Below are 20,674 nucleotides of genomic sequence, written 5' to 3' on the forward strand. Positions count from 1 at the left end.
CTAATGTGCTCTGAAACAAATAAAGATTACTAAATGGTTCTTCCTCAGCTCTTAAGGTTCCTTGGAGGACTTTTGCCCAATAAAGAACCTCACTGGGTGGGGCTGGAGAGAGTAAGTCTCCATAGTGATATCACCCATCAAGTGTTTTCAGATCAGTGAGAACAAGGAAATAGAAGATAGGAAAGGAATGAGATAAGAAAGGATTTGACCCTTGTCTGTTGCACATGTGATCCCGGTCATTCACCAAGCTGTACCATGGTAAATCATCCAGTAATCTAAACCACATCTGATCTGTTGAAATCCCATGCGTAACAGACTATTACAATCCACCACATGAGGTGCTGTGGCAACTAGCCTAATAATAGCCCTGCCATAACTGGCTCCTAGATATCCCATTACCATACGCCTCATACTCAACACAGGCAAAGTGTTTCCAGTCAGTGGCTCAATTATAGTCACCATCAAGTCCTAATACCATCCCGCTCCATTATAGTCAAATTAGCACAAGCAGGGGCTCTCCTCCTGGCCTAACCAATGGCAGCCGGCCCATAAAGAGTTAGTCACGGAGCTAAACCACTAGCAGGGGCTCTCCTCCTGGCCTAACCAATGGCAGCCGGCCCATAAAGAGTTAGTCACGGAGCTAAACCACTAGCAGGGGCTCTCCTCCTGGCCTAACCAATGGCAGCCGGCCCATAAAGAGTTAGTCACGGAGCTAAACCACTAGCAGGGGCTCTCCTCCTGGCCTAACCAATGGCAGCCGGCCCATAAAGAGTTAGTCACGGAGCTAAACCACTAGCAGGGGCTCTCCTCCTGGCCTAACCAATGGCAGCAGGCCCATAAAGAGTTAGTCACGGAGCTAAACCACTAGCAGGGGCTCTCCTCCTGGCCTAACCAATGGCAGCCGGCCCATAAAGAGTTAGTCACGGAGCTAAACCACTAGCAGGGGCTCTCCTCCTGGCCTAACCAATGGCAGCCGGCCCATATAGAGTTAGTCACGACGCTAAACCGCAGGTCATGGCTTCCATATGGACAATGTGGGTTGTTTTTACTCCATAAAAGCCATAAAGTCCTCGCCCTGCACCAAGCCTCATTAGACTGGCCAGTTTGAGCTCAGTAATCATTAAGGAGAATGACCGTTGCTTTGTCTGTGTGTTGCAGACCCGGTCACACATGGTCGACAGCATTCAACTAACAACACATATATAAACACACATTTGCATACACACTACACACCCTACACACAGGTGACTCAGGCATTTGGGATAGCAGCAAGATCTAAGAAGGAGTGGGTATAGAGTGGGTATGGAAGTGTGTGTGTGTGTGTGTGCGTGTGTGTGTGTGTGCGTATGTGTGTGTGTGTACTAGACATAATGCCTTCAGAGCAGAGAGGGGTTGTTAAGGCCACCAGCTCCAAGCATTCTGACTCCCCCCACGCCTCTGGACAACAATGCTTTATTCTGACAGAACCCTCCAATAAAAAAATCACATTCTGAGAATCCAAAACCCTTCAGTGGGCTACAGGACATGCCATTGTGTGGATAGAAAAACGTGTCCTGCAATCCAAACACTGTGGACTGCCATTCATTATGATATACGGCAGTTTTAGCATTCTTTCAGTACAGTAAAATCCAGGAAGAACATCAGGAACTCTAACTTATGTGGTCACGGTTTCCTAATTTTCTCTACATTGTGGTTGATGTATGGACAATGGTATCATATACTTGTAATAGGACCACAACCTCCATCATTCACATGACCACAGCTGGGACCCATCCATGAGCTGCTCTGACCACACTATCAGTAACCACAACCACCAACTGTAGACAGCCAGCCTGGGAGGAGGTGACAATTGGACAAGTATGTCTCCTCTACCAACTCTGACTGGCTGTGCTGGGGTGAGCTATGCAGCAAGACATTCCTAGCCTTCTCTGGAGTTGGGCAAGAAAAAGAGAAGAGGAGAGAAGATGAGGAAGGAGAGGAGAGGAGAGGAGAGGAGAGGAGAGGAGAGGAGAGGAGAGGAGAGGAGAGGAGAGGAGAGGAGAGGAGAGGAGAGGAGAGGAGAGGAGAGGAGAGGAGAGGAGAGGAGAGGAGAGGAGAGGAGAGGAGAGGAGAGGAGAGGAGAGGAGAGGAGAGGAGAGGAGAGGAGACGAGCGCAGAAGGATCTCACTGCCTTACTTGGATGACGAGGATACTGGCTGGTACTACCAGTTCTGTAAACAGTGTGTGTGTGTGTGTGTGTGTGTGTGTGTGTGTGTGTGTGGTTCCATGCCGTGCCGTACCATTTGTGTCATGCTCGTGTGCTTGGCTGAGGCTGGCTTCTCCCTACCAATGTCAATACACAGAAAAGTATGCACAGCAGTCACACAGCAGTCACACAGCAGTCACACAGCAGTCACACGGCAGCCACACAGCAGTCACACAGCAGTCACACAGCAGTCACACAGCAGTCACACAGCACATGGCGAAGTACAATTGTGACCAGGATTAAATACGTACATTAGTGTTCAACAACCTTCTACTGCACCAAGCTAAATCAGGGTCACACAGAGTGTTCCTTGGTAGTCTTAAACAAATCTTCTTTGAAACTAAAGTATATACCTCACACACATGGCTATGGGCTTAAAAAGAAGAAGACACCTGTACCATGTCAGATATAGAGTTGAAATGTATTATATTTTCAGTTTGTATCACAATATTACAGTTTATATACATCATAGAAGACTGAAATATAACAAAACATTTTGACATAAAAACACAGATATTTTCGGTGTAAAAAAAAAGATGTGATTTATTAATAATGAAATTGTGAAAAATCTAGGTCATTTGACTGCAGGAAAGAGTTCCATTTCTCTGTTGAATAAAGACATGGGGAACATATACTGGACTAGTGTACTGTTATCTCTGTTTCCCGTAGTGACTTTACACAAACACACACACACAGTACACGCATATGTACAGTACCTATACAGCGCATAGAAACCTACCAATTGGTCTCATGTTTCCTTTAGTTAAAGGTTCCTTTAGCCCTGACTTGGTGAGGCCATTTAAATGTAAAACATGTCTGTTGGGCTCGGGGCAGAAGGTTTTCATTTACACAGCAGAAATATTGACTGTTCTTATAACCTGGACCAGATGCCTCTGTATCACACACAGACATACACACACAGCACAGACACACACACACACACACACACACATATTTCAGATGGTTCGCATTGAAAAACCTTGCCACAGGGGGACTTTTATTTTCTGAAAATAGGACACACTCTCACACACAACTGGTGTCGTACATGGCCCTGAACAACAACCAGGTACAACCAGGTACAACCAGGTACAACCAGGTATAACCAGGTACAACCAGGTACAACCAGGTATAACCAGGTACAACCAGGTACAACTAGGTACAACCAGGTATAACCAGGTATAACCAGGTACAGCCAGGTATAACCAGGTACAACCAGGTATAACCAGGTACAACCAGGTATAACCAAGTACAACCAGGTATAACCAGGTACAACCAGGTACAACCAGGTATAACCAGGTACAACCAGGTATAACCAGGTACAACCAGGTACAACCAGGTACAACTAGGTACAACCAGGTATAACCAGGTATAACCAGGTACAACCAGGTATAACCAGGTACAACCAGGTACAACCTGTTATAACCAGGTACAACCAGGTACAACCAGGTACAACCAGGTACAACTAGGTACAACCTGGTATAACCAGGTATAACCAGGTACAACCAGGTACAACCAGGTATAACCAGGTACAACCAGGTATAACCAGGTACAACCAGGTATAACCAGGTACAACCAGGTACAACCAGGTATAACCAGGTACAACCAGGTACAACTAGGTACAACCAGGTATAACCAGGTATAACCAGGTACAACCAGGTACAACCAGGTACAACCAGGTATAACCAGGTACAACCAGGTACAACCAGGTACAACCAGGTACAACCTGGTACAGATGTAGGATCTTCATTTGAGCCAGTTTGTTACAGCAGGATAATAATCCTGCAGCAACAGGAATCTTGTCGTGTATTTGAGATTTCCACTTTGAAATTTTAGACTTGATTTTCCCTATATCAACCCCTACAATTATAATTATAATCAACATAATCATTCACATTTCCTGTTCCTGCAGGATCATTTTCCTGCTGTAGCAAACTGGCTCAAATGAAGATCCTACATCTGTAACTAGGGCCCTGAGTTTCCCCTGGTCAGGTCACATGGTATGAATACACTCCTGGTCCTATGTATAATAACCAGAAAGAAATATAAGACTGAAGACATACTCATAATGACCTGCTGGCAAAACTACATGTGAAGATAGTCTCATACAAAATTATCCTGTTTCCATTATTAAACCCCAATTACCCCAGATTCCCTAATGATAAACACAAAATGATCCTGTTTCCATTATTAAACCCCAATTACCCCCGATTCTCTAATGATAAACACAAAATGATCCTGTTTCCATTATTAAACCCCAATTACCCCCCGATTCCCTAATGATAAACACAAAATGATCCTGTTTCCATTATTAAACCCCAATTACCCCCGATTCCCTAATGATAAACACAAATGATCCTGTTTCCATTATTAAACCCCAATTACCCCCAATTCCCTAATGATAAACACAAAATGAACCTGTTTCCATTGTTAAAGCCCAATTACCCCCAATTCCCTAAAGATAAAATTCAAAATGATCCTGTTTCCATTGTTAAAACCCAATTGCCGCCGATTCCCTAAAGATAAAATACAAAATTATCCTGTTTCCATTGTTAAACCCCAATTACCCCCGAATCCCTAAAGATAATATACAAAATGATCCTTTTTCCATTGTTAAACCCCAATTACCCCCGAATCCCTAAAGATAATATACAAAATGATCCTTTTTCCATTGTTAAACCCCAATTACCCCCGAATCCCTAAAGATAATATACCAAATAATCCTGTTTCCGTTGTTAAAACTTCTTCGGGATACGGGGCAGCATTTTCACTTTGGATAAATAGCCCAAATTCAACTTCCTGCTACTCATCCCCAGAATATAAGATATGCATATTATTAGATTTGGATAGACAACACTCTGAAGTTTCTAAAACTGTTTGAATCATGTCTGTGAGTACAACAGAACTTATGTAGCAGGCAAAATCCCAAGGACAAACCATTCAGAATTTTTTTTTTTGAGGTCACTGTCTATTCAATTACCTTTCATTGGGAATCCAGATTTCTAAGGGACTTGTTTTTAGTTCCTACCGCTTCCACTGGATGTAACCAGTCTTTAGAAATTGGTTGAGGTTATTCCTTTGTGTAATGAAGAAGTATGGCCATCTTGAACAAGTGTCACGTCATGTGTACTGTTTGGCAGTTGCGGAAGACCAGAAAGCATGCTTGAGTTTGTTGTCTTCCTGTATTGAACACAGATCATCCGGTCTTCAATTTGATCGATTATTTACATTTAAAAATACCTAAAGTAGTTTGAAATGTTTTGGCAAAGTTTACAGGTAACTTCTGAGACATTTTGGATGTATATGGATGGAATTAATCAACAAAAGGACCATTTGTGATGTTTATGGGACATATAGGAGTGCCAACAAAAGAAGCTCGTCAAAGGTAAGGCATGATTTATATTTTATTTCTGCGTTTTGTGTCGTGCCTGCAGAGTTGAAATATGCTTTTCTCTCTTTGTTTACTGAGGTGCTCAGAAAATAGCATCTTATGCTTTTGCCGAAAAGCCTTTTTAAAATCTGACATGTTGGCTGGATTCACAAGGAGTGTAGCTTTAATTTAGTATCTTACATGTGTGATTTAATGAAAGTTTGATTTTATAGTATTTTATTTGAATTTGCCACGCTGCATTTTCCCTGGCTTTTGGCCAAGTGGGATGCTACCGTCCCGCGTATCCCAGAGAGGTTACCCTAATTACCCCCAATTCCCTAAAGATAAAATACAAAATGATCCTGTTTCCATTGTTAAACATCATAGGAGAGCTGTGGACAGGAGACTAACATATGGCCTTGACATGGAGACTGTCACTGGACATGGGAGATAAACCAGGAGCCTTTTACTGTAGGAACCATTACTGTACAAGCCAAATATGCTGTAGAAACACACACACACACACACACACACACACACACACACACACACACACACACACACACACACACACACACACACACACACTATTGTCTGACACAAATCCTGGAATTCTCAAATTACCCCCAATTCCCTAAAGAGAAAATGGGAAAATTCCTTTAGAGAAATTCTCAGGCCTTCTGGCATGCTCAGAGTCACTGAAACACAACATATCCATCAGCGTGTGTGTGTGAATACACAAACCTTGGCTTTGAGTGATTCTCATATGTTTTCCAGATGACAGAACTGCAGCTAGTAGGGACCACTTCAGAACATTACCCTAAATAACACACTCAACACAGAGAGAGAGACAAAATCCCATAGTCCATTAAACAAACCCATTACAATTCATTGAATATCATTGAAAGTGTTACAATTATAATTCCAAAACGCGTGCTGTCACCACCATCACCAAGCACATTCTGATCCGCACACTCAACATGAATACAAACACACACACACACACACACACACATACACACACACACACATACCCAGATACTGTATGCACAAAGATGCAAACTACTGTAAAATGTATATGCAGTACTCATTGATCTATTCTAGACTAAAGAATGGATCAATAAGTCTTGCAGATGGGGCAAAAGTTGAACAGTAGAAAAATTCCAGAACTCATCGCTACTCCCAGAACATATGTCATCCCTCCAGGGTTTCTGTAGGTCACCTGACCTCGCTCTCTGAGGTAAGTTTTCATCTGACATGCGACCTCCGACCTTTCCTTATCATTAGAAAGGATTTAAAGATCTCTAATGACATTGTTCATCTTGATTAACCCTTCATTATCATGTGTGTGTGTGTGTGTGTGTGTGTGTGTGTGTGTGTGTGTGGTGTGTGTGTGTGTGTGTGTGTGTGTGTGTGTGTACATGTGCGTGTGTTTCACCCTGTCCTTGTCCCAATGATTACAAAATGCCCCAAGCTTGTCAGGTTCAAAGGTTAAGCTGTCAGCAAATTACAGGATGCCAATGCTATCATCCTGCTCTGGGAGGGGGCTGTCCTGCAACACACAGACACACAGACACACAGACAGAAACACACACACAACTCACCCCACCCAAAAACAGCTGATATGGGTCTAAGCCTCTGGCGTGTGCTAGTGTGGCAGAACAGAAGTAATTCACAGAGAGAGTAGCAGAGAGACAGTAGCAGAGAGACAGTAACAGAGAGACAGTAGCAGAGAGACAAGCAGAGAGACAGTAGCAGAGAGACAGTAGCTGAGAGACAGTAACAGAGAGACAGTAGCAGAGAGACAGTAACAGAGAGACAGTAGCAGAGAGACAGTAGCAGAGAGACAGTAACAGAGAGACAGTAGCAGAGAGACAGTAGCAGAGAGATAAGCAGAGAGACAGTAGCAGAGAGACAGTAACAGAGAGACAGTAGCAGAGAGACAGTAGCAGAGAGACAGTAGCAGAGAGACCGTAACAGAGAGACAGTAGCAGAGAGACAGTAGCAGAGAGACAGTAGCAGAGAGACAGTAACAGAGAGACAAGCAGAGAGACAGTAACAGAGATACAGTAGCAGAGAGACAGTAGCAGAGAGACAGTAGCAGAGAGACAGTAGCAGAGAGACCGTAACAGAGAGACAGTAGCAGAGAGACAGAAACAGAGAGACAGAAACAGAGAGACAGAAACAGAGAGACAGACAGTGGCTGTCTATGAGGGTCTCCCCTCCTCTGTCACCCTCAGGGTACAATACAACAGGGACTACAGACTGTCTGTGCAGAGACAGCTAGGGGCGACATCTGTATGTGTGTGTGTGTGTGTGTGTGTGTGTGTGTGTGTGTGTGTGTGTGTGTGTGTGTGTGTGTGTGTGTGTGTGTGTGTGTGCGTGTATGCGTGTGCGTGTGCGTGTGCGTGTGCGTGTGCGTGTGTGTGTGTGTGTGTGTGCGTGTGCGTGTGCGTGTGCGTGTGCGTGTGCGTGTGCGTGTGCGTGTGTGTGTGTGTGTGTGTGTGTGTGTGTGTGTGTGTGTGTGTGTGTGTGTGTGTGTGTGTGTGCTGGATGTTGTAAAGAGGTCTGTTTGCGCACATCACTACTTTTGGGAGGTTACATGTCCAAGGAAAAATACATACCAAATGAAACACTCTACTTCCATCTTTGTGAGACTGTTCTCTGACTAAAGCAGAGGTGACCTGTAAAACACCAGGAAATCACAGGAGGCTGAGGCACCATCATCCCCAGTGAGACTCTCAGCACTTGACCTAGAAACTGTGGCTTACTCTACCTACTGTACACTGTGTGAGGTGAGACACTGATGCTTCTGTTGTTCTCTTTCTCGCTCGCTCTCTCTCTCTCTCTTATCTTTAAAAAGGGAGTCTGTGAAGAAGAACGAGTGGCTGGCTTAGGAGGACAGCAGCAGTTCTGGAGTCTTTCTCTCTATAAACAAAAAGGGTATTGAGAGAAGGCGAGAGAAGAAGAGAGAACAGAAGAAAGAAGTATGAGAGGCAAAGAGAGAAAGAGAGAGAACAGAAGAAAGAAGTATGAGAGAGAAAGAGAGAAAGAGAGAGAACAGAAGAAAGAAGTATGAGAGGCAAAGAGAGAAAGAGAGAGAGAGAACAGAAGAAAGAAGTATGAGAGGCAAAGAGAGAAAGAGAGAGAACAGAAGAAAGAAGTATGAGGCAAAGAGAGAAAGAGAGAGAACAGAAGAAAGAAGTATGAGAGGCAAAGAGAGAAAGAGAGAGAACAGAAGAAAGAAGTATGAGAGGCAAGAGAGAAAGAGAGAGAACAGAAGAAAGAAGTATGAGAGGCAAAGAGAGAAAGAGAGAGAACAGAAGAAATAAGTATGAGAGGCAAAGAGAGAAAGAGAGAGAACAGAAGAAAGAAGTATGAGAGGCAAAGAGAGAAAGAGAGCTGTTTTGTGCCAACCCTCTTTCTGTGAGCTGCTGCAGGCTTGAGAGAGTCTGAGTACCCCTGCTCTGTGAATGTACACTACTGTATGATGTAGGATGTGGACTTAAGGAAGTGGGACCCTTTTTTCCTTGGCTTTTAAGTTGACAAAGAGAAGAAGTGGCTGAGGCTGCCTCACTTCCCTCTCAGAAAGCTCTGGAATCTGGGAACAAGGGGGCACGTGAGGGGGGGGGGGGGGTGTCAATGACCCCTGGGACCTGGAAGAGACCCCCTACAGGAAGGAGGAGGCGGGGCCTTGAGGTTAGCGTGTGTGTGACAGGATGTGATGTCAGCCCAACGCCCTTGTTTACTTTCACTTATCACCCCAGGAAAAAAGCTATGGCAACAGTCCTCTGCTATTAGCTCCTTCTGTACTCCAGAAGTTAGCTAATATGTGAGATGTGGAATCAAATTGGCTTTGACAGTAAAAAATAATCATTTGTATACGATGTATGGCTTTAACTTGTTTTGTACTGTCTAAGAAGGTCATGTGAGAACATCATTAAGACAATTTTAAAAATCCTTGTGGTCGACCAGGACTGGCCAAGACACCATCATAGTCTAAAATATTTATCCAAGGATGCATCTGGGAGATCTATTGAGAGAGAGAAACAAAGAACTACTGAAGCCAGCGAGGTAGTTAGAGGCAGAAACAGAGAAACAGACTAATGGTCTGACTCAGTGACTCCATGTGGGAGTATAAGTGTCTGCTAGGCCATTTGGACAGTAGCTAGCAGTTTCATTCAATAAATGTGCGTGTGTGTGTGTGTGTGTGTGCATACACTGTTCCATTCCACGTTCCGTTCCATTCCTCATCCCAAAAAAGTGTTTATTTTCGCCATGGAAAGAATCACCACTGACAGGGGAGGGCTCTTTAATGGCACACAGTTGACTACGGAATAAGTTATCAACACACAAACTGGAAAGGGAATTACGGCAATCAGGTCCCGTTGGATCAAATAGGTCAAAACAAAGCCTCACCTAAAGGGTTCTTCGAGCTAAGGAGAGAGAGAGAGAGAGAGAGAGAGAGAGAGAGAGAGAGAGAGAGAGAGAGAGAGAGAGAGAGAGAGAGAGAGAGAGAGAGAGAGAGAGAGAGAGAGAGAGAGAGAGAGAGAGAGAGAGAGAGAGAGAGAGAGAGAGAGAGAGAGAGAGAGAGAGAGAGAGAGAGAGAGAGAGAGAGAGAGAGAGAGAGAGAGAGAGAGAGAGAGAGAGAGAGAGAGAGAGAGAGAGAGAGAGAGAGAGAGAGAGAGAGAGAGAGAGAGAGAGAGAGAGAGAGAGAGAGAGAGAGAGAGAGAGAGAGAGAGAGAGAGAGAGAGAGAGAGAGAGAGAGAGAGAGAGAGAGAGAGAGAGAGAGAGAGTGTTTGTGAAACAGAATCTATCTTCTCCCAGACCCCTCCAGCCACCACTTTAGAACAGCGCTGCTGATTACCATTAAATTACCATCCATTACCATACCAACCACATCTCCTGATTCCGCTTAGATGGTTATCTATTGGTCAGAACTGCCAGTTCCCCTGTGTCTTTATCTGTAGCCCTCACATATACCCCCTGTCTACAACCCCACATTATATAACATTAGAGACCACTACAGCTGACAGGCACCACTGTTCTCGGGCCTGTTCTTTGTTGAAGGAGATGGGAATAGAGATAACGGGGACTGACAAATGGCTCTGATCTAGGATCAGTTAAAATGTTAAATCTGCCTCCACACTGGCTCCACAATGCATAGATGGCTTAGTATAGGACAATACAATACATGTCAATGGATGCTTGTGCTCCAGAATAAATGAATATTGTCCAATAAGCCTACAGGGCAAAACATCAAGCTAAGGCAACAAGGAAAAGCAGGGCAATGTTGAGGGAAATGAATCGAGCATTTGTTCTTTGAGAAAAGGAGAATAAAGATCCTGTCATGGTAACATGATCATTCTCAGGTCGTATCAATTACAGCCTACAGTCACTCCCATGACAGAGAGAAGGACCATAACAGGAATCTGCTATCTCAATCACCATGGTTCCATAACAACCACTAACATGTCTATATACCAGTCGGTGTGTGTGTATGTTTGTGCATGTGTGTGTGCGTGTGTGTGTGTGTGTCTGGTGCACAGTACAGTAACCATACACCAATCAGGATTGAGAGCTTGGCTGCAGGCTCTAGGCAACAGAGGGGAGAGGATATGAGGGGTGAAAAGGGAGGGGTAGACCACTGACATCTGGAAACCACATTACACGAGCAGACCTTTCAACAGGTATCAGTGGCAGCATGTTCTGTATAAAGAAATAAGAAATGTTGCTCTATTTTTCTGGACATGGGCAAGGTAGTATGTCTACTACCACTTGAATGATTCCTGGAGAAACCATCACAGTTCATCCAGCTAACACTTACATGGAGGTGATTTTACTCTACCTTCTGTGTGTCTATGTCCGTCCAACTGCACCTCAGCTTCAACACCCACACACACCCCTCCTCCCTTCAACCTTGTCCTGAAGTGTTTGTCCTGAAGTGAAGTTATTTTAGGGATCACAGTGGTTTAGGCGAGGCACAAAGCCCCCCAAAGTAACATAATGGACTAATAACATCAACTATTCTATTGAAAGACTTGACTGTCAGATTGTGGGAATTGGGAAGAAAATTAAGCTTTTTGTGTGGGGTTCAGTTGAGAATGGGGATGACACGGGGAGACAGCTCTCTGATGGGACGGAGGGGAGGGACAGGGGAGACAGCTCTCTGAGGGGATGGAGAGGAGGGACAGGGGAGACAGCTCTCTGAGGGGACGGAGGGGAGGGACAGGGGAGACAGCTCTCTGAGGGGATGGAGAGGAGGGACAGGGGAGACAGCTCTCTGAGGGGACGGAGGGGAGGGACAGGGGAGACAGCTCTCTGAGGGGACGGAGGGGAGGGACAGGGGGAACAGCTCTCTGAGGGGACGGAGGGGAGGGACAGGGGAGACAGCTCTCTGAGGGGACGGAGGGGAGGGACAGGGGAGACAGCTCTCTGAGGGGACGGAGGGGAGGGACAGGGGAGACAGCTCTCTGAGGGGACGGAGGGAACGGAGGGGAGGGACAGGGGAGACAGCTCTCTGAGGGGATGGAGGGGAGGGACAGGGGAGACATCACTCAGAGGGGACAGAGGGAACGGAGGGGAGGGACAGGGGACACAGCTCTCTGAGGGGACGGAGGGGAGGGACAGGGGAAACAGCTCTGTGAGGGGACAAAGGGGAGGGACAGGGGAGACAGCTCTCTGAGGGGATGGAGGGGAGGGACAGGGGAGACATCACTCAGAGGGGACGGAGGGGAGGGACAGGGGAGACAGCTCTCTGAGGGGATGGAGGGGAGGGACAGGGGAGACATCACTCAGAGGGGACAGAGGGAACGGAGGGGAGGGACAGGGGACACAGCTCTCTGAGGGGACGGAGGGGAGGGACAGGGGAAACAGCTCTGTGAGGGGACAGAGGGGAGGGACAGGGGAGACAGCTCTCTGAGGGGACGGAGGGGAGGGACAGGGGAGACATCACTCAGAGGGGACGGAGGGGAGGGACAGGGGAGACAGCTCTCTGAGGGGACGGAGGGGAGGGACAGGGGAAAAAGCTGTTTGAAAAGACAGCCTGTTTTGGTGGGATGGCGTTTTGGCCAGCCTGGTGACATCACCAAGCAGTACATGAGTTAATAGATCAATAAGAAAGAGTTCCTGGGCGTCCCGAGTGGCGCAGCGGTCTAAGGCACTGCATCGCATTGCTTGAAGCGTCACTACAGACACGGGTTTGATCCCAGGCCGTGTCACAACCAGATGTGACCGTGAGTTCCATAGGGCGGCGCACAATTGTCCGGGTTAGGGGAGGGTTTGTCTCATTGCGCTCTAGTGTCTCCTTGTGGCGGGCCGGGCACCTGCAGGCTGACCTCGCTTGTCAGTTGAACCGTGTTTCCTCCGACATATTGGTACAGCTGGCTTCCGGATTAAGCAGGTGGGTGTTAAGAATCGCAGTTTGGTGGGTCATGTTTTGGAGGACGCATGACTCAACCTTCTCCTGAGCCCGTTGAGGAGTTGCAGTGATGTGACAAGATCGAAATTGGGGAGAAAAGGTTTCAAACCTCTCTGCCAATAACAGCTAGTTTTCAATTTTCCCCTCACCACTCAGACCACTCCCAGACAGTCCTATCAAAATTATTGCTTTAGAAATTGCCCTTTGCTAAGAAGCTATTTTTTTTTCCTTTGTCCATTTGAATTGAAAACAATCACAGTAAGGAACTTAATTGTTACACATAAATGATTTGTTATTGAGATTTACAAAAAACCTGTCTTGGTTGTTGATGCTGGGTTGTTGATGCTGGGTTGTTGATGCTGGGTTGTTGATGCTTGGTTGTTGATGTTTGGTTGTTGATGCTGGGTTGTTGATGCTGGGTTGTTTATGCTGGGTAGTTGATGCTGGATTGTTTATGCTGGGTTTTTGATGCTGGGTTGTTGATGCTTGGTTGTTGATGCTTGGTTGTTGATGCTGGGTTGTTGATGCTGGGTTGTTGATGCTGGGTTGTTGATGCTGGGTTGTTGATGCTGGGTTGTTGATGCTGGGTTGTTGATGATGGGATGTTGATGCTGGGTTGTTGATGCTGGGTTGTTGATGCTTGGTTGTTGATGCTTGGTTGTTGATGCTGGATTGTTGATGCTTGGTTGTTGATGCTGGGTTGTTGATGCTGGGCTGGGTCGTTGATGCTGGGATGTTGATGCTTGGTTGTTGATGCTGGGTTTTTGATGCGTGGTTGTTGATGCTGGGTTGTTTATGCTGGGTTGTTGAGGCTGGGTTGTTGATGCTTGGTTGTTGATGCTTGGTTGTTGATGCTGGATTGTTGATGCTTGGTTGTTGATGCTGGGTTGTTTATGCTGGGTTGTTGATGCTGGGTTGTTGATGCTTGGTTGTTGATGCTTGGTTGTTGATGCTGGATTGTTTATGCTGGGTTTTTGATGCTGGGTTGTTGATGCTTGGTTGTTGATGCTGGGTTGTTGATGCTGGGTTGTTGATGCTGGGATGTTGATGCTGGGTTGTTGATGCTGGGTTGTTGATGCTGGGTTGTTGATGATGGGATGTTGATGCTGGGTTGTTGATGCTGGGTTGTTGATGCTTGGTTGTTGATGCTTGGTTGTTGATGCTGGATTGTTGATGCTTGGTTGTTGATGCTGGGTTGTTGATGCTGGGCTGGGTCGTTGATGCTGGGTTGTTGATGCTTGGTTGTTGATGCTGGGTTTTTGATGCGTGGTTGTTGATGCTGGGTTGTTTATGCTGGGTTGTTGATGCTGGGTTGTTGATGCTTGGTTGTTGATGCTTGGTTGTTGGTGCTGGATTGTTGATGCTGGGTTGTTGATGCTGGGTTGTTGATGCTGGGTTGTTGATGCTTGGTTGTTGATGTTTGGTTGTTGATGCTGGGTTGTTGATGCTGGGTTGTTTATGCTGGGTAGTTGATGCTGGATTGTTTATGCTGGGTTTTTGATGCTGGGTTGTTGATGCTTGGTTGTTGATGCTTGGTTGTTGATGCTGGGTTGTTGATGCTGGGTTGTTGATGCTGGGTTGTTGATGCTGGGTTGTTGATGCTGGGTTGTTGATGCTGGGTTGTTGATGATGGGATGTTGATGCTGGGTTGTTGATGCTGGGTTGTTGATGCTTGGTTGTTGATGCTTGGTTGTTGATGCTGGATTGTTGATGCTTGGTTGTTGATGCTGGGTTGTTGATGCTGGGCTGGGTCGTTGATGCTGGGATGTTGATGCTTGGTTGTTGATGCTGGGTTTTTGATGCGTGGTTGTTGATGCTGGGTTGTTTATGCTGGGTTGTTGAGGCTGGGTTGTTGATGCTTGGTTGTTGATGCTTGGTTGTTGATGCTGGATTGTTGATGCTTGGTTGTTGATGCTGGGTTGTTTATGCTGGGTTGTTGATGCTGGGTTGTTGATGCTTGGTTGTTGATGCTTGGTTGTTGATGCTGGATTGTTTATGCTGGGTTTTTGATGCTGGGTTGTTGATGCTTGGTTGTTGATGCTGGGTTGTTGATGCTGGGTTGTTGATGCTGGGATGTTGATGCTGGGTTGTTGATGCTGGGTTGTTGATGCTGGGTTGTTGATGATGGGATGTTGATGCTGGGTTGTTGATGCTGGGTTGTTGATGCTTGGTTGTTGATGCTTGGTTGTTGATGCTGGATTGTTGATGCTTGGTTGTTGATGCTGGGTTGTTGATGCTGGGCTGGGTCGTTGATGCTGGGATGTTGATGCTTGGTTGTTGATGCTGGGTTTTTGATGCGTGGTTGTTGATGCTGGGTTGTTTATGCTGGGTTGTTGATGCTGGGTTGTTGATGCTTGGTTGTTGATGCTTGGTTGTTGGTGCTGGATTGTTGATGCTTGGTTGTTGATGCTGGGTTGTTTATGCTGGGTTGTTGATGCTGGGTTGTTGATGCTTGGTTGTTGATGCTTGGTTGTTGATGCTGGATTGTTTATGCTGGGTTTTTGATGCTGGGTTGTTGATGCTTGGTTGTTGATGCTTGGTTGTTGATGCTGGGTTGTTGATGCTGGGTTGTTGATGCTGGGATGTTGATGCTGGGTTGTTGATGCTGGGTTGTTGATGCTGGGTTGTTGATGATGGGATGTTGATGCTGGGTTGTTGATGCTAGCTAGTTTTCAATTTTCCCCTCACCACTCAGACCACTCCCAGACAGTCCTATCAAAATTATTGCTTTAGAAATTGCCCTTTGCTAAGAAGCTATTTTTTTTCCCTTTGTCCATTTGAATTGAAAACAATCACAGTAAGGAACTTAATTGTTACACATAAATGATTTGTTATTGAGATTTACAAAAAACCTGTCTTGGTTGTTGATGCTGGGTTGTTGATGCTGGGTTGTTGATGCTGGGTTGTTGATGCTTGGTTGTTGATGTTTGGTTGTTGATGCTGGGTTGTTGATGCTGGGTTGTTTATGCTGGGTAGTTGATGCTGGATTGTTTATGCTGGGTTTTTGATGCTGGGTTGTTGATGCTTGGTTGTTGATGCTTGGTTGTTGATGCTGGGTTGTTGATGCTGGGTTGTTGATGCTGGGTTGTTGATGCTGGGTTGTTGATGCTGGGTTGTTGATGCTGGGCTGGGTCGTTGATGCTTGGTTGTTGATGCTGGGTTGTTTATGCTGGGTTGTTGATGCTGGGTTGTTGATGCTTGGTTGTTGATGCTTGGTTGTTGATGCTGGATTGTTTATGCTGGGTTTTTGATGCTGGGTTGTTGATGCTTGGTTGTTGATGCTTGGTTGTTGATGCTGGGTTGTTGATGCTGGGTTGTTGATGCTGGGATGTTGATGCTGGGTTGTTGATGCTGGGTTGTTGATGCTGGGTTGTTGATGATGGGATGTTGATGCTGGGTTGTTGATGCTGGGTTGTTGATGCTTGGTTGTTGATGCTTGGTTGTTGATGCTGGGTTGTTGATGCTGGGTTGTTGATGCTTGGTTGTTGATGCTGTGTTGTTGATGCTGGGTTGTTGATGCTGGGATGTTGATGCTTGGTTGTTGATGCTGGGTTGTTGGTGCTGAGTTATTGAGATATGACAGAGAGGGTCAGATCAGAAGACTTGAGGCATAGTTTAGTAGGGCTGTGGCTTTCAGATAGTTCTAGCCTTCAATGAGGCTTACAGAAGTGTACGAGTTCCCTTGAAGTCCATGCAAATTCCATAGATCAGATACCACCTTGTTATAATATGTAATACATCTTAATAGTATTGAATAATGAATGACTGGAAGTCTGTGGGTATATGCTAGCAGATACCCATAGCAGCTAGTTAGCATTGGCTCGCACAACTACATTGGTATTTTGCTTGAGATAATTCGCTTTAACATGATGAACAAGAATGATGGTTACCCTTACGGTTGCCATATATATCTGAGAGCCACACTCCTAATAAGCCACGCCACCTCAAAATAACCTAAATAATTTGTTCAAAAATACCCAGCTGCTAGGTCAACCCAGCATAAAGTTATTAAATTAACCCATATTTGGGTAATTCCAACAACCCAACATAACCCAGCATGTGTTCTGTCCAATATTTACCCAGCGATGTGTTACCAAAGAACCCAAATTGGGTTGTTTTTAACCCAGACTTTTTTAGATAGCACTCCCTTTATTTACTGTGTACTCCGCAGACAAAAACAGCTCAACAAACAACCCAAACAACGGAGCAAAAACACCACCTCTCCTGAAGCAGCTGTTCAGAGCCCATTCTACACAAACATAGCTAAAGGTTCTAGTCCCTTCCAACCACAGAAGCATATTATCATGTTAAAGATGGCTGTCACTATATGTACATCCCCTGACAGTGCTGGCTTATGAAGGACAGATCTCATGAAAGGCATCAGGAAAACATCAGAAAGCTTCTATTCATTTCAGTTTGATTTGACTTCTATTTGATTTGTATGATGATATTAAGAGTCAGAATCTGACTGGTCGTTCTGAAATGACTTAAACATTCACTAGATTGTTTAAAACAATAAATAACAGAAAGAGTATGAAAAGGTTACATCTCCTTAATGTCAGACATGTGAATTATAAGCCAGTCGTGAACTAAACTGATGAGCGATGTGGAGGAAAATATCTCTCAGGGGAGGAGGAGGAAAATATGTGCTGTAACCTGTAACATATGATAAATGTTTATTAATAAGAGGACATCAACAAGTGTAACATAACATTTAAAAAGAAGGTGGCAAGAAACAGAGAGAGAGAAAGCGAGAGAGAGAGAGAGAGAGAGAGAGAGAGAGAGAGAGAGAGAGAGAGAAAGAGAGAAAAGGTCAACAGTAACCTTGGGAAAATCCTCTGCATTATCATTAACAGCAGACTCGTACATTTCCTCAATGAAAACAATGTACTGAGCACATGTCAAATTGGCTTTTTACCAAATTACCGTACAACAGACCATGTATTCACCCTGCACACCCTAATTGACAACTAACAAACCAAAACAAAGGCAAAATCTTCTCATTTTGATTTCAAAAAAGCCTTCGACTCAATTTGGGTCTGCTATACAAACTGATGGAAAGTGGTGTTGGGTGTAAAACATACAACATTATAAAACCCATGTACACAAACAACAAGTGTGCTGTTAAAATTGCCAAAAAACACACACATTTCTTCACACAGGGCTGTGGGGTGAGACAGGGATGCCCCACCCTCTTCAACATATATATCAACGAATTGGCGCAGGCACTAGAAAGTCTGCAGCACCCGGCCTCACCCTACTAGAATCTGAAATGTCTACTGTTTGCTGATGATCTGGTGCTTCTGTCACCAACCAAGGACGGCCTACAACAGCACCTAGATGTTCTGCACAGATTCTGCCAGACCTGGGCCCTGACAGTACATCTCAGTAAGACCAAAATAATGGTGTTCCAAAAAAGGTCCAGTCACCAGCACCACAAATACAAATTCCATCTAGACACCGTTGCCCTAGAGCACACAAAAAACTATACATAACTCGGCCTAAACATCAGCGCCACAGGTAACTTCCACAAAGCTGTGAACGATCTGAGAGACAAGGCAAGAAGGGCATTCTATGCCATCAAAAGGAACATAAATTTCAAAATACCAATTAGGATTTGGCTAAAAATACTTGAATCAGTCATAGAGCCCATTGTCCCCTATGGTTGTGAGGTCTGGGGTCCGCTCACCAACCAAGACTTCACAAAATGGGACAAACACCAAATTGAGACTCTGCATGCAGAATTCTGCAAAAATATCCTCCGTGTACAACGTAGAACACCAAATAATGCATGCAGAGCAAAATTAGGCTGATACCCAGTGGTTAGAGCGTTGGACTAGTAACCGGAAGTTTGCAAGTTCAAACCCCCGAGCTGACAAGGTACAAATCTGTCATTCTGCGCCTGAAAAGGCAGTTACCCCACTGTTCCTAGGCCATCATTGAAAATAAGAATTTGTTCTTAACTGACTTGCCTAGTTAAATAAAGGTAAAAATAACAAAGCGATCACCTACAGAGAGATGAACCTGGAGAAGAGTCCCCTAAGCAAGCTGGTCCTGGGGCTCTGTTCACAAACACACCCCACAGAGAGATGAACCTGGAGAAAAGTCCCCTAAGCAAGCTGGTCCTGGGGCTCTGTTCACAAACACACCCCACAGAGAGATGAACCTGGAGAAAAGTCCCCTAAGCAAGCTGGTCCTGGGGCTCTGTTCACAAACACACCCCACAGAGAGATGAACCTGGAGAAAAGTCCCCTAAGCAAGCTGGTCCTGGGGCTCTGTTCACAAACACACCCCACAGAGAGATGAACCTGGAGAAAAGTCCCCTAAGCAAGCTGGTCCTGGGGCTCTGTTCACAAACACACCCCACAGAGAGATGAACCTGGAGAAAAGTCCCCTAAGCAAGCTGGTCCTAGGGCTCTGTTCACAAACACACCCCACAGAGAGATGAACCTGGAGAAGAGTCCCCTAAGCAAGCTGGTCCTGGGGCTCTGTTCACAAACACACCCTACAGAGAGATGAACCTGGAGAAGAGTCCCCTAAGCAAGCTGGTCCTGGGGCTCTGTTCACAAACACACCCCACAGAGAGATGAACCTGGAGAAGAGTCCCCTAAGCAAGCTGGTCCTGGGGCTCTGTTCACAAACACACCCTACAGAGAGATGAACCTGGAGAAGAGTCCCCTAAGCAAGCTGTTCCTGGGGCTCTGTTCACAAACACAAACACACCCTACAGAGAGATGAACCTGGAGAAGAGTCCCCTAAGCAAGCTGGTCCTGGGGCTCTGTTCACAAACACAAACACACCCTACAGAGAGATGAACCTGGAGAAGAGTCCCCTAAGCAAGCGGGTCCTGGGGCTCTGTTCACAAACACAAACACACCCTACAGAGAGATGAACCTGGAGAAGAGTCCCCTAAGCAAGCTGGTCCTGGGGCTCTGTTCACAAACACACCCTACAGAGAGATGAACCTGGAGAAGAGTCCCATAAGCAAGCTGGTCCTGGGGCTCTGTTTACAAACACAAGCACACCCCACAGAACCCCAGGACAGCAGCACAATTAGACCCAACCAAATCATGAGAAAACAAAAAGATAACTCATTGACACATTGGGAAAAAAAAATACAAAAAAACAGAGCAAACTAGAATGATATTTGGCCCTTAACAGAGAGTACACAGCGGCAGAATACCTGACCACTGTGACTGACCCAAACTTAAGGAAAGCTTTGACTATGTACAGACTCAGTGAGCATAGCCTTGCTATTGAGAAAGGCCGCCGTAGGCAGACATGGCTCTCAAGAGAAGACAGGCTATTTGCTCACTGCCCACAAAATGAGGTGGAAACTGACCTGCACTTCCTAACCTCCTGCCCAATATTTGACCATATTAGAGAGACATATTTCTCTCAGATTACACAGATCCACAAAGAATTCGAAAACAAATCCAATTTTGATAAACTCCCATATCTACCGGGTGAAATACCACAGTGTGCCATCACAGCAGCAAGATTTGTGACCTGTTGCCACGAGAAAAGGGCAACCAGTGAAGAACAAACACCATTGTAAATTCAACCCATATTTATGCTTATTTATTTTCCCTTGTGTACTTTATTTATTTATTTATTTTACCTTTATTTAACCAGGTAGGCA

The 20,674-nt window shown here is 45.4% G+C and overlaps 1 protein-coding gene across 2 annotated transcripts in view; it reads right to left on the reverse strand.

Moving 5' to 3' along the window:
* The window catches only part of LOC109904914 (collagen alpha-1(IV) chain-like), an 81,446-nt gene that overhangs the window by 49,603 nt on the left and 11,169 nt on the right, over positions 1-20,674 (reverse strand). The window contains exon 1 of one of the 2 annotated variants that reach the window (XM_031799778.1): positions 6,357-6,380. The exons of the other annotated variant lie outside the window; for it this stretch is intronic. The gene's annotated coding sequence lies outside the window, so the exon portion shown is untranslated. Of the gene's footprint in view, positions 1-6,356; positions 6,381-20,674 lie in introns of those variants that run through there. 2 annotated transcript variants of the gene reach the window in all.

The sequence above is a fragment of the Oncorhynchus kisutch genome, linkage group LG2, assembly GCF_002021735.2.
Source record: "Oncorhynchus kisutch isolate 150728-3 linkage group LG2, Okis_V2, whole genome shotgun sequence".
Classification (NCBI taxonomy): domain Eukaryota; kingdom Metazoa; phylum Chordata; class Actinopteri; order Salmoniformes; family Salmonidae; genus Oncorhynchus; species Oncorhynchus kisutch.